Raw genomic sequence first — 15,360 nt, 5'->3', positions numbered from 1 at the left:
GTGATGAGGTTCCAAATAAAAGAATTTAACTAAGGTGTCGAGGCGATATTCAAAAAGCTGTATTGTTGGGACCTGACCGCAGCCCTGAGTTTATGCTATATCCGTAGATATAAGTTCTTTCTGAATGTAATCGATGGAATAAGACATACTGGTTTTTGTTTGACAGGTTAACTTTTGATGAAATTAAACACAATAATACTATTTCAGCTATACGACCAGGTCAAAAACAATATCGTAACAACGCCTTTCACTCAGTATTTTTTTTACATTTCATGGTGACAAAGAGTAAGACGGAATAGTCTGCGCAATAAAAAATATAAGGTCAGCAGCAAAACAATATGAAAATACATTTAACAGAGATGATTGTTACATTTAATGAAGTCAAATGCGTTGTCAGTACAGTCCTCGTCCCTGCTAGTGGAACAGACCCGCAAAACTGAAGCGGTCCCATTTCCACATGTTACTGAACACTCCCCTGTGAACCATTTGGACCACACTGCAACGGAGAACGGTTTTGCAGTATTTTGACGATAAGAATAAAATTTCATCAGGAGATGTGTTTTAGAAGCATATGTTGTGGGGCGGATTATATTTCAGACACGAAGGGCAAATTGTAGGTTTAATTTTCGGCGAATTTATCCCAATTCCCCACCGAAGTCAAGATTTTGAAAACATTGTGAATGGAAACATAATCATAAAAACGTTTTATCAGTCCTATTCATTAAACATTTTCAACAAAATATTGAAATATTTTACAATAATAACTGAATTTGTTTTATGTCAAAAGGCATAAATCTGCAGTCCTTCCGTTGTCACGTACATCCCATTTAAAGGATATTGTACTAAGAGATAATCAGAAGAAATGTTTAACTTACCTGGACATTCATTCAGCTTGCAAGCCCTTGACTCTGAGTCCACCCCAGTGCAAATGTTGCCGCCAGGTTGAGGTGCGGGGTTACTACAGTTGCGCCACCTATGCGCATGTCCACTTTCACATGTGACGTCACATTGCGACCACATTGACCAATCAGACCAGTTGCCATTCACTTTAAATATTAAAAAAAAACTATATTAATGCTGGAATACTGCCAAAGAACATATATTTTGTTCAATATTTAATTGGTGACATAGTTATTCTGATACGTAAATGAATTGTATTTACAATCATGGTTAAAATACTGGTTGGGCATTGAAACACCACTTTCAGAAAATGGTGGGGCATGCTCCACCACTGGCGTTGCTATCATTATTATTAGCGACAGTAGTACTAGAAGTATGTTATAATATTAACAATATACTATGGAAGAGTTTTAAGTAAGTGTTCTCGTGGTGAAATCCATGGTTTAGTTATTGGCGTTAGCAAGACTTTTTGTATATAATAAAGCGATAGTTGTATAAACTCTATTCATATCAACGTCTTTTGTGTTTCATATTTTCTAGTGAAAATGTAGTAAGCCGAACTGCAAAATCCATGTAATATGTTATTTGCTGATCCCGTATCATGCTTCTACAGTGTGGTGGTTATTTGCTGTCTTTTACACATTGCAGCTTATAATTTTGCTATACTAGTTTTATTGCAAAATATTACAAAATTACAAAATTGTTTGTTCACATTCCCAATTATCCAAACGCTCTTTTGTGGGGATTTTCAAGACAATAAATTAAATCATTAATGCGATTTATTTATGAAATTATCTTCGGATGGAAAAATCCGGAAAATGTCATGTTAAATCACAGTACAGTTACATAAGTTGCAACAACCAATGGTGCATTCAAACATGGAATCAATTGCCGTAAGCATATAATAATAATAATAATAATAATAATAATAATAATAATAATAATAATAATAATAATAATAATAATAATAATAATAATGAATATACATAAATCACGTCGAGTTTGGCGTATAAAAATTCTAGAATGACGGTTAATTGTTTAATATACCTTACTCGAAGTGACACAAGAAGTCGTACGAAAAAGCATCCAATCATTATGTCTACTTCAGAGGTTAAATAAATATATATCTATATATATAAATACATAATAGCTCGTTATTTATCTGAGGAAATCGTATACCAGCGCAAGGTGAAGGTTGACAGATAGAGAGTTGTCTTGCTGTCCACCACAGTCCTTGGCCACACCTGTACTACAATGGCGGACCTGCAGGTATGTTCCCTGCCCGCAAGTGGCAGCGCAAGGGCCGTTGAACCATGCACTCCATACTTGAGGAAGAAACAGTACGACAAAAAAAATCATAATCGTAATGAATGTTTTATAATTGTAAATTACCCTCACAAGAAAAGCTTGAAATTATATTATGCTTACATTGTTTATGTGAACACCGTAAAAATGCGTAACGTTACGACTACCTTTATGCCGATATTTTATTCATCTAATGTATAAATTCCCACATCTATACTTACTTGGACAAGGGCCCCCTTGACATTTATTTAATTCTGTCTCTTTCCCAGCACATTCCTGACCCCCGAACGCCGGAAGTGGATTGTCACAACTACGTTTTCTGATCTGATTGCCTAAGGCGCAGGTGACGTCACATTGTGACCAATGACCCCAGTCGCCCCAATTGCCATTGACTAATATCAAAAACACACAATCAGTTACGGTTTTTCCTGTAAATATTTTTTTGTATTACAGTTAACTGGTGTTTCAGGCAAGAAAACAAAATACATGAAATGTATGTTTAGAAGCTTAAATTCCACTAATAACATATTTTAAGATACTGTGGTCATAAGAAACGAAACAATACTAAATAGGAATTGTAACAAAACCCAAATCTGAAATACAATAGAGAATAATGAGAAACTACGAAAACTTGTTTTTTAGTTATATATTTCTCAAAAATAGATCGTTTGTGAAAAAATAAATCACACTTAACCTATTATTTAAAATATTGTTTTGGAATAAGAATATATGTCATAAAGCAAGAAGTGAGAATAAAGCATATGCTTTTATTCCTTCTGACACTAGACCCGTATAAAAACCTGACCTGGACAATTGTGTGTGTTGCATGTTGTCGTTTCTTTATCATTTCCGCTGCAGTTTTGCCCTCCGTAAGCTGGCTCGGGATTTGAGCAGGTTCTGTTTCTCGATTGGTGTCCAGTGTCGCAGGATTTGTCACACACACCCCATCTTTCCCCTTTAGCCCAGTTTCCATCAACTAATTAACAAAATACTTTGTGTTATAGTGAGGTAAAACTTTTGTTTAAATTGATAGGTGAACTGTTGTGTTGATGTTTGGCCCAAATGTTATTCATCATTTTAGTCATTTTAAGTTAAGATTCGGAAATTATTCTTAGTGTTAAAAATTTTAACACTAAGAATAATTTCCGAATCTTGCGTATAATGTATGTATGTAAAGAATATCAACAACTCATTATTTTGTCAACATAATACGTAAGACAATGTGATTTAAAGCATGAAAAAAGATCATTTAATTCTTAATTTTATGTATTCGTGAGAAATTATATTCAATTAATGCTAAGTCATTTTCCTTGGCACAATGCTGCGCGAGAGTGTAGTCTTGTGTATAAGGGGAAACCGGAGTACCCGGAGAAAACCAACATTTCCGGCTGGGTGCCGACAAAACACACACGCATACGCCAAAGCCGGGAACCGAACCCGTGACGCTCTGATGAGAAACGAGTGCGCTAACCAGTGCGCTAACCGGACACGTCAATTTGATTTATGCCATGCAGATACATTGTATGTGGGAAATATCCGATAGAGACACAAATGACACAATATTTGTGCGGGGTGTTTCTTTGTTATTATGCGATTCTTTCTTATTTGGATTCACATAGTATGTTCGATTGATTGATGTCATGTTTCCTGCTCGTGTAATGTCCTTCATCTATGTGGTTTTGTGACAAAATGGTATTCGCGTTGTTTTAGTAGAGTTTGATCATTTTACTTACTAAACATTTTCCTGTTGTTAACTTGGATTAAGATTGCACGATGTCTTAATCAAGTTTGGTAAAAAGGGGATTCCCTTACTATTTCTATCTGTTAATAAGAAACAATACTATCTATATTAATTATGAAACACGCTAAAGGAATACTTTATTTTGAACAATCAATAAAACAATGGAAACTACAGGGACATCACGACTGGACGAACACTTAACCAGGATCCTGATTAAATACAAAAGGAGTAATGTCACACCAACACCAGAAACAGCTATTCAGAATAACACATACCAAACACCAGACAAACATTTCAAGATAACTAACATCAATCACCAGACAAACAAATCATGATAACAAACATCAAACACCATACACAGCTTAACAAGATAACTTATATCAGCCAAAACTCTACAGGATAACGTACTACACCAGAAACAACGCAACATACACCAAACAAGATACTACAAAACACTACAAAATTGGAAATGTAAACATCTACGAACAGAGATTGCCATACAGCAATATTTTGGATACAGCAGTCTCAATTTTATTAAACTCTTTATTGGAAATAACGATTAATACAACGCTAGCAATGGATAAACTTTTTATTGTTTTTATTTATTTTAAACAGTATTACATGACAATAGGCACCTACCTGCACATAACTTATCAAAACAATTTTCGCTTTCTCGCCCTTCGCCTTCACAATATCTGCCCCCGTTTTCAGGTTTATGATTTTGACAAAGCTGTAGCCTGAGCCTGGTGCCATGCCCGCAGGTCGTAGAACAAGCCATCCATGGGAACCAGTTAGTCCAGCCTCCGTGCCCTGAATGTCATTTACCTCATTTAAAGAACATGTGTTTTTCAGACTTATTCAAGTAGTGTTTTCCAAACTCTTATGGTAAAAATGGAAACGTTCTAGGTGACATTCAATAATGAGGGTAAATCATGTTTTTGTACTGGAATGTTAACAAAACGTGACAAACTTGAAAATGTTTGAGACGTGAACGGTCATATTGCGTTTATATTTATATCACGGTTCAAAATGGTAAGGTTCCATATGGTAAAAACAACTATGATAACCTATCAAAGAAAGACCCCGATTTAAAGGCGGACGGTAATTTAATGTTTCTTGTATGCCCAAGCATGATATATAAGTATCTCTTTTACGGAGAAAGTACACATCACGTACTCGGACATAAGGCAGTGGCATCAGGAATGCATTCGACGGTTTGTGTAGAGTTTCCCTCGCATTGCCTACCTGCACCAGCTGGGGACGGACTGTCACATGTTCGTCTCCTGTTCTTTTCGTTGTTGCATTCACAAACCGAACAGGACTCCCACGTTCCCCACCCACCATCAACTGTATGAACATGATTCAACTCATAAATGAGTAATGCAACAATGAAAGTAACAAAGTCAAGCCCAGTGGCCGAACATTTGTCTGGTGAGAGTGTAAAAGCGTTAATACAATGACAAATAAAACACATTAGTCTTAACAATTCTTTGACAAATTCATTTCCCAGACAGATTTCATTATTACAGTTTATTGTTCTTATTTGTAATACAACTGTCGACTGTACATTTAGTTATAAGACCACATAATAATTATAGACAGGACTAAATTATAATAAAAAAACGCTCCGCCTGGTTGTAACAAACAATCTGCAAATTGAGTAATTCGTCTGCTAGGAGCAGTATCTTGTTTTATGTTGATAAAATTGGACAATTCAAGGGCAATTACTCCGGAGAAAACAGTGCGCGATGGCTCAAAATCACATTTAACCGATATATAATGTCCATATACATTGTATGTATCGTGATAAAGTTAGGTGTAACGACGCGAACAAGGCGGATTCCGTTTAGCGGAATGTTAAACATACTGCGCATAAAACATGTGGATATTTCAAGCTTGTGTCAAGCGACTTATTCACTCGTCGATGTGCGGATATATTGTTCATGACTTGTACAACGCCACTACATTTCTAACTTTAAGTATGCGACTAAAACAATCGTCGACGGGCGGATATTCCCTAATTGTATCACGCAACTTAGACACTTGTCGACGTGTGAATATTCCTTACTTGAACTACGTGACAAAAAGAATCGTCAATTGTGCTGATATTGCTTAATTGTATAAGGCGACTAAGACATTCGTCGACGTTTTAATATCCAATACATGAACAACGTGACAAAGACAATCGTCGACGAGCAGATATTTCATTATAGTTACACCCGACGAAGACAATCGTCGAAGGACGGATAATTCCATAATTGTATCACGCAATGAAGACAATCGTCGACGGGCGGATATTCCATAATTGTATCACACGACTAAGACAATCGTCGAAGGACGGATAATTCCATAATTGTATCACGCAATGAAGACAACCGTCGACGGGCGGATATTCCATAATTGTATCACACGACTAAGACAATCGTCGAAGGACGGATAATTCCATAATTGTATCACGCAACGAAGACAATCGTCGACGGGCGTATATTTCATAAGTGTATCACGCGACGAAGACTATCGTCGACGGGCGGATATTTAATTATTGTATCAAGCGACTACAATCGTCGAAGGACGGATAATTCCATAATTGTATCACGCAACGAAGACAATCTTCGACGGGCGGATATTCCATAATTGTATCACGCAACTAAGACAATCGTCGACGGGCGTATATTACATAATTGTACCACGCAACTAAGACAATATTCGACGTGCGGATATCTCATAATTGTACCACGCAACTAAGTCAATCGTCGACGTGCGGACATTCCATATTTGTACCACGCAACTAAGACAATCGTCGACGTGCGGACATTCCATAATTGTATCACGCAACTAAGACAATCGTCGACGTGCGGACATTCCATAATTGTACCACGCAACTAAGAAACTCGTCGACGTGCGGATATTCCTAACTTGAACTGCGCGACAAAGACAATCGTGACGTGCGGATATTCCATAACTTTATCACGCAACTAAGACACTCGTCGACGTGCGGATATTCCTAACTTGTTCCACGTGATTAAGACACTCGCCACAGTAAACTTTTTACTCCGAGGACATTTCCTGGTGAACATAACGACGAGTACAGTACACAGTGACATTTCTATCATAAACAACAATATTGGGCACGGGTAACGCATACTCTCGCATAGCTCAAAGGAACCACTGAGGGACAAATTACACCAGTTTGGAAGTTACTACTCATTGTTACATGCCTTAATTATTTTATTTAACACATAAGAGTGAATCAAAGCATATTTATTCCATCTTAGATTATTGGCTACTTTCCATCGTTATAGGTTTTTTACCTGAATGGTTTGTGACTTCAAAAACAGGCTTAACATACTGGATCTACTTGATTTACCTCTTTGTTATCATTATAACCGTTTTGTTTGTACTTCTACTTCTATGGTCATTTTATTGAAAACACCAGTGATTAATTTAGTAGTCCCTGACCTGCACTTTGAAAAGGTACTCTTCGATATACCCAATTATACACCTACGCTTAGGGGAAATAGAAGAAAAAATCCGAGGAAGCATGTCCTTGCACCCCAAATGGGTACGGGTTTCTACAAAGTAGCTACGCCCAATACCGTGTTTTCTCAATGAGAGATTACGTATGACAGAGGGCAGGAAAGTTACTAGCTGCGATACAATTCTGCTTTAGTCAAAATGATCAACAATTAACAAAAAACTCATTGGTTTAGGATATATTGTTTATGTGATGCGTACACCATCGATGTTATTTCAGTGTGACCTTTCCGTGTAAAAAAACTCATTTCAATAAGGGACTGTATTGTCTTCATTTAACACCAAAGGATACTTATCTGTTCAATATAGTTAAAAAAATCTTTATAGAATTGGCTTTAATAGAATCTTTGGAAGTTGAATTATAGAAACCTGTAAATGTTCTAAACTTAAACCATTGCGAAAATAAGAAGAACTTGGTCTTATTATTGTTAACGTTGGCCAACTTCAAATTAAGTTGAAAATATAACTTACATTTTGGAACGTATCACTAATTTCAGTTTTTTTACCACTATATTGATTCGTGTGTATGGGACTTAAGCTGGAGTTATTGTATTGCAATAGGTATAGTCAACGTAACTGAAAGGATATTCACTTATCGGGGCATCCCTCCAAAATAATTACTTATTACAAGATGGAAGTTGAATATGATTATTATACAAAATAAACTGACCCGGGCAATGATGCAAAGCACAGAATTCCGTGTCCGTAGGGCTCCCAATACTTCTGCAGTCCTTCCCCTCTGCTGAAGGCCTGGGACTGTCGCATTGTCGGTTACGTATCCGATACCCAAAATTACATGATACGGTACATTGTCCCCATTCTTCCCACTCTGAGTAACCGCCATCAACTGTACACGATAGAAATGCTAAAATGCCACGCCATTTTACAAAACAATATTAGGTTATGTTAGATGAAGGTATTTGATAATCAAAGCTTACCAATTCATCATGCCAATATTGGTGAGTATACATAAATATCCCATGGAAACCAGTGCGGCATATTGTCAAAATGAGGATAAAACTGTTTCCCGAGGCGTATGGGAGGTAAACAGTATTTACCCGAATGTTGACAATATGTACCTTCACACTGGTAGACATGCAATATTTATTTTATTATACCGAAAACAACATCATATAGCCATTTCACCATTACACAATTTTCAAGTTTAATAAATTTATTAACAATTTGACAATTGATAAAATGCTCAACATAGTACAAAGAACGTTTTGCCACACAAAAATTGTATTTTAGGCCCGGGTCAGTGTTTTTGTGTAAAAACATATTCAACTTCCAACTTGTAATATTTCATTACATATTAAATAATCAATTTGGAGGGATCGCAGTCTGTGTTTGGAAATACAAATAGAAAAACACATACGTAGCGCATAAAACGACAAAACGGGTTTATGAACTTACCTGGCTAAAAGTGTTTTATATATATTATTTCTTTTGTCTTGATTTTTTATATTAAACAACCTGGACAAGCTAAGCAGTCTAAATCCATATATAAACCATATATGCGAACGTTAAGAGCTTTAATGATACAGAACGAGATACACAAACAGCACAGATATTCCTCATTCGTAAGTATTCAAGACAAGTGTTTAGTACTGTTAAGCAGATTGATTAAACCGAATTTATTTATTACAGTACGTTTGGCATTTCAATAATGTTATTATATTGGTCTCTTTTTAATCTTTGTTTTTATTGGCAAACGCAGTTCTTGCCTGAACGATGCCCCAATTGTACAATGTTCAGCTCCAAAGCAACGACTCCATTCCTCCCGATCCCCCCCAGACTAAATAAACAATATACTACACATAGAAAGAAAGAAACTGTGCATTGGGAAAACATAATAAATATACGGGATATTTTCTGTTCAATATTTAACGTACATCGATTCTAACGAATGCACCAAACGTAGTTTCATTGAGCATATTTCAGATTTGTTTTTTTTCACCTTGGCGTATTTGTTAAACTAGTGTCAGTAGTTAAAGAGATGATATACTTGGTGTTTGAATGTTTGTGCAGGCCATTGACAATCGAGATTTTTTTATTTAAAATTTATTTTCAAATAATGAAAATAATTATAATAAAGGTATTATTAATGTAGTAAACCATGGGTGCGTTTCAGATAGATTTTACGATCTGCCATTATCGTAAATTTACGATCATAATAACGACCAACTTAACGATAATCATAAAGGCGTTTCAGAAACGTCTCGTAAACTCTCCGGTTGTACGTAAAAAATAACGATAAAGCACAGCGTTAAAGCGAGTGACCCAGTCTGAAGTGAAATGACGTTACGTCATATTAATCTGATTTGCGCACCTGTCCTTTTTACTAGTGATAATTATAGTAATAATAATAATAATAATAATAATAATAATAATAATAATAATAATAATAATAATAATACTGATAATTTCTTGAAGGGAATCAATTAATGTAACTATCCTTTTTATAATAATTGACACAAATGATACAAACTCGTGGTCTCTATACTGATTAACCATCTGCTATTTATTTTACAATTGTATCTTAAGTACATCATCATCGGGATTTTTTGTGATGGAGGCAGTGGCGGGTTCCGACGCTCCCTTTAAAATTTGTGTAATTATAATAAAAATTGGACAACAACAAAATACGTTGTTTTCCAGGCTGGTGATTTTACTTTAAATTCGTCTTTGATAAGTGAAATATTATACTATGCGTATTATGAATGTTCTGTAAAGTAAAAGCAAACGTGCAGCGTTGTGCTGATGATGATGGTCACGATGATGCGACGACAACGACAATGATGATTTAATGATAAAAATGCGACAACGAAACTATAATGATGATGCGATGCCGACGATGGTGATAATGCAGCGACGACAAAGACGAATATTATGATTATTATAATGATAATGCGACGACGACGACTAAGAAGATGATACTAATTATGATGTGACGATGACGACAATGATCATGACGAGATAATGATGCGTAGATGTTGCTGATGATTGATGATGTAGATGATGATGAAGGTGGTGAAGTTGGTGGTGGTGGTGGGTGTGGTGGATGATGATGATGATGATGATGATGATGAGAGTGATGATGATGACTTATTCCATCATCAACAACAGGCCTTAGTTCAGATAACAAGTAAAGTTCATACGTTTATGTACCAAAACTGTGACTGAGAGTTATTGTACTGGGAAACAGTTCGAAAATACAATTTTGAATGGTTGAATTTTTTGTATGAAGACAATTCATAAATCCATCTTTATTGTGCCAATCGTTATAATAACAGTTAAATAAACAGTATTTCAGATCCATTCAAAATACATGATAAAATCTACATTTGCAGACATGCTTCAAATACACAAAATGACTAAAAGAAATACAGCTATTTTACAAGCTCGTCTCATCAAAACACATTATTCAACAAAAAGTATCTTAACTGGTGCAGATTGCCATAGTGGTTAAGTGTTCAGAGGTTCATGCAAATATTATCTATTATCTATTTAAATCATGTTACGGTATACACTGGAGTATACACTTTATGTAGCATTCTGTGTTTAAACATGAGCCAGTCAAAGTAAAAATAAATGTATTCAGGAATATCAAAAGATTCACTTAATTTCTATAAAAAGATAGTATGAAGGTTTACATGATTAACCATGGTAGTGTGTGTTTTTTATATTATCATAAGTTTGAATAAATGTATCATTTAAATTTTCCTATATAATTCAAAAGTGTTTTAATCTTTAGAGGAAACATGTACAACTGGATATACATCATAGTTGAAACTGTATAAATATATATATATATATATATATATATATATATATATATATATATATATATATATATATATATATATATATATATATATATATATATATATATATATATATAGAAAATCTAATGCTACTGTAATGGCTTTTAAATGCAAAGTCAAATTTAAATAAATATAAGAAATTTCATTTCAAATAATGAAGGTTACACACAAATGCTTCACTGCCTATTTAACAGTTTAAAGTCTTATGTTGTGTTTGGATATGCAATGAATTTCATGTTCTGTGTCAATATTTATGTAGTTATCTGCTAGGTCTGGTATCTCCTAAAACACACTGGAACCATTAAGGTGAGTATCATTATCTCCGTTATAAATTCAAAAGAATGACTGAGCATATTCTAGATGTTTGAAACCTTGTGATTTCTCAGTGTCCTGAAAATACAAAAAGTTAAAAAATATTATTTAATACAGCACAATATAATATATTTATAAAAACGCGTTTTAATGGTTAAACTACAACTAACACATAATTAACATTCCCATTTTTCAACTGAAATAGTTTGCATATTTTATGAAAATTATTGATTTTTTTAAAAAAAATAAGAAGGGTATTTAAGAAAACATGAAAAACACCATTCTGGTCACATTTTATTTATTGTTTGATGTTCATATAATGTAAATAACAATTATGTTATACAAGTTAACTGCTCAAAGTAAGATGCCCAACATTGTATCAATATAAAAATTTATCTTATTGTATTATTCATAAAATTGGTTTATATCCTATTGCATTTTATCATTTCCTACCTACTTTTACATTTCCCTCCATTGCCAGCTTGAAGCATTCCTGATAGTTTTCTATCACCAGCCTGAAATAATTAACTAAAACAAATATTTAACAAGCAAAACAACTAAAAAATGAAAACATAGAATATCAATAAGCATCTGTACATAGCCTGTGCATTAACTGCAGGTACATAATATGGTTTTGCAGTTTAGTTTCTACATTAGTCCTTATGACAATGTGTTCATATGTTGAATATACATCCATTATTATTCATAAAACCAACATTAGAATTTAATTCCCTTTTCCATACCATTATTAAACCAGAGGTCAATGAAGAACACAGCATTTTCCACCAAGACCATGACACTTCTGTTGTCAATTTTCATTTCAGTTTTTTATTGTACACTTGGCATCAAATGGTATGACTGAAAAAGACAAGATTTATCCTTTGTCAGTTGAAAACTCACATATGTGATGTACATATACTACAAAGTTCTACATAAACCATATGATACCTTTCTAAAACAAGTTTCAATTACAAGTAAAGGTGAAACAAAATGATTACATTGTCACCTGATAGTGTCCATGGTATTAAAATGCCAATAATCAACTTATTTGTTGTGACAGTGTTGTTTACATTACTGTACAGTATATTTACATATTTAGCATAAGTTTTAGATGTGTAAAAATAAGAAAAATAATTATGCTATATTATGACATGATAAAATGGTAACACGGTTTAATAATTCACTGACTACATGCCACAAAGACCGGTAATATTACAACAAAATATGTACAGGCATTTATTTATCCGAATTAAAAACCATCCGAAATAGAAGAATTTCAAGAAAATGTTTTACATGACATATTAAACAGCAATGAAACCAAATTAAATTCAACATCATATTCCATGTTTTAGATGTACACAATATCAGCACATTAACTAAATATAACAAAAAGCTTACATCTTCTACAGTTAAAATCCTTTTTTGACAGAACGGCGGAAATAGAACATTTTCGTACTGTTTTCAGCTATTTTTAGACATTTTTCATACGCTTGTTGTTTCATTATGGAACGATAACCACAAAACCAAAAGTCACATAGAGTATACTATAATATGAATAAAATGCAACATCAATAAAACCTCTTTAGCAGATTAATGTATTCAAAGCATGGTGCAGATGAAAGTTGAATATTTTTTCAAGCACATGACAAAGTTTTGCGATTGTTTTAATTAGTGGTTTAAATTATAGCTTAATGACGTAATTTTTTAATTTTTGAGATTCCTACCGATTCGCGCTAAAGCAATCCAACTAGTACAGGAAATGCATAAGCTGTTTAAAAAATAAAAAAAGGTTTTAAGAATAATTGAAGATTAATAACAATATTGGTCTAAACATAATTGCGGAATGCCTCACTGACCTGACTTTCACAAATAATTTTATTTTAAGGATTTGTTCGGTTTTTAATAATAGGGGAGATAAATCAACATTAAAGTAATTTGATAGAATTAGTCGCCGTTTTTAAACTGCTCCGATTGTTTTAGCAAAAACGAAATATTTATTACAAAGATAGATACTTCCAGTGAATAATGTAGTTTTAATTTCGGGAAAACCTGTTTGGTAGAGAAGGGGTAATAACTCAGTAAATGTGATGAAGATTTTACGCAATAAAATCATTTGGTTTGCGAAAGAAACTGTATTCTGTTTTCTTATATCGCGTTCGATGTGATTTTTTATATGCTTCCCTTACTATTTTGGAAAATGGAAAGTGACCAATTAGAAAAGATGTTTATCGTAAAACAGTTAACCTTTAGAAAGGCAATTTACATGATTATTAAAAGTTGCTGTATTCTAACGCAGAATGTCTTGACGTGTATCAAAAGTTACAGCAAACAATCACCATTCAAAGATGCACTCTTACTCCCGAATAAGGTTTACCATAATTAATAAAGTTCTCTTATTACACCAAAAAGGACGAATAAATGTCGAAAACAATGGTTCTTACGAGTTTAATTGGAAAGAAGGGTGCAGAAAACTCGATATTTCTGCCTCATGAGACTATAGTAGATCGCAGTAAATATTTAAGCACTCACCAAGCATTTAATATTTTTGCGTTTTCAGCTTTTAATTACATTGTTACAATCTTGTTATCAGTTATTAATATTTTAAATAAATGCATTATTAAATTAGTAGTTAAAGGTTTATCACTCAAACTTCATGTTTGTTATACATGTGTATGTATTGATTTTGAATAAGAGTGTCACTTTAAAATCTTACCTACAAAACATTTTTTAAATTTCAAACTAGGATCCATTACAGTCCTTTCCTCCGTTGGATGGTTTTGGATTATCACAATGACGGTATCTAATACAGGAGTGAAACAAAGAAAACAATATCGTAAAAGTACGCTTTCATCCTAGGTTGTCTCTTTACACCTATGCTTAGTTGAAACATGAGGTCGTTTAATATTTTTTCATAGATTATATAATATAAACATTGTTCAGAACTTTGTTAAATTTAACAATGTGATAAACAAGATGTTGTTAACTCATAAACGTGACTTATTTGATGTTGTACTCCTATATTTACAAATGAAATACAGATACAGCTAAAAGATTGTCTCAAATCTTGTAAGTAGTACTGCAGATGACAAGTGTATCCATTAAACGTCCAGAAGATGCCGTTGCTAACAACGCTGACTTTAACAACTTTAACAAATTTAACCCAAAGTGTACATTGTCGAATTCCCTACATAATGATAATCCCCGACGTAAATGTCGTTTGAGGTCAATCTATACTGAAACACGAATGTTCAGAATAATTACATGACCGTCCTCAGCCTCAGGGTTGTACCATCGCAGGGTTTGGGACAGTAGTCCCACTTTGACCACGATGTCCAAGTACTGTCTAACAAAATAAATAAACAAAATATTTCTAATTTACAATTTTCTTTCTTTCTATTTGTGTTTCTTTTTATACAATACTATCCAAAAACTAAACAAAATAAGGTATAATTGAGAAAAAAAAACACAAAGAAAATAAGCTGCTAAAGTAGTATCATTATATCAGCTTGTTGCCAAGCGGAAACAAAAGAAAATCCTCAAAGCACATTTGAAATAATACCTATTTTGTTTTTATGCTTATAAGTGTATTATTAAAGTAAGTGGTAATCAAAGACAATTTTGTTCACATTTTTAAACCGTTTTCGGCGGTCGTTGGCGTAGAGACCAAATATCTTAGTCTCCACGTACATGATCGAGTGACCCATTCTATTACACTTGATTCAACAGACATGACAAGTCAAG

At 33.7% G+C, this 15,360-nt stretch overlaps 1 long non-coding RNA gene across 2 annotated transcripts; it reads right to left on the bottom strand.

Moving 5' to 3' along the window:
* Positions 1 to 11,437: 11,437 nt before the first annotated feature.
* LOC128216685 (uncharacterized) lies at positions 11,438 to 14,508 on the bottom strand. 2 transcript variants are annotated; one of them, XR_008258111.1, is made up of 4 exons: positions 14,333 to 14,508; positions 12,363 to 12,477; positions 12,073 to 12,134; positions 11,438 to 11,697 (listed from the first exon to the last, which is right to left on the bottom strand). It is a non-coding gene; the product is annotated as an uncharacterized LOC128216685 (long non-coding RNA). The 2 variants fall into 2 exon arrangements; XR_008258110.1 differs by having other exon boundaries at positions 12,077 to 12,134.
* Between the last annotated feature and the right edge of the window lie 852 nt (positions 14,509 to 15,360).

The sequence above is a fragment of the Mya arenaria genome, chromosome 14 (assembly GCF_026914265.1).
Source record: "Mya arenaria isolate MELC-2E11 chromosome 14, ASM2691426v1".
Lineage (NCBI taxonomy): Eukaryota > Metazoa > Mollusca > Bivalvia > Myida > Myidae > Mya > Mya arenaria.
The sequence above is the reverse complement of the archived record's forward strand: the minus strand, read 5'-3'. Positions and strand labels throughout refer to the sequence as shown.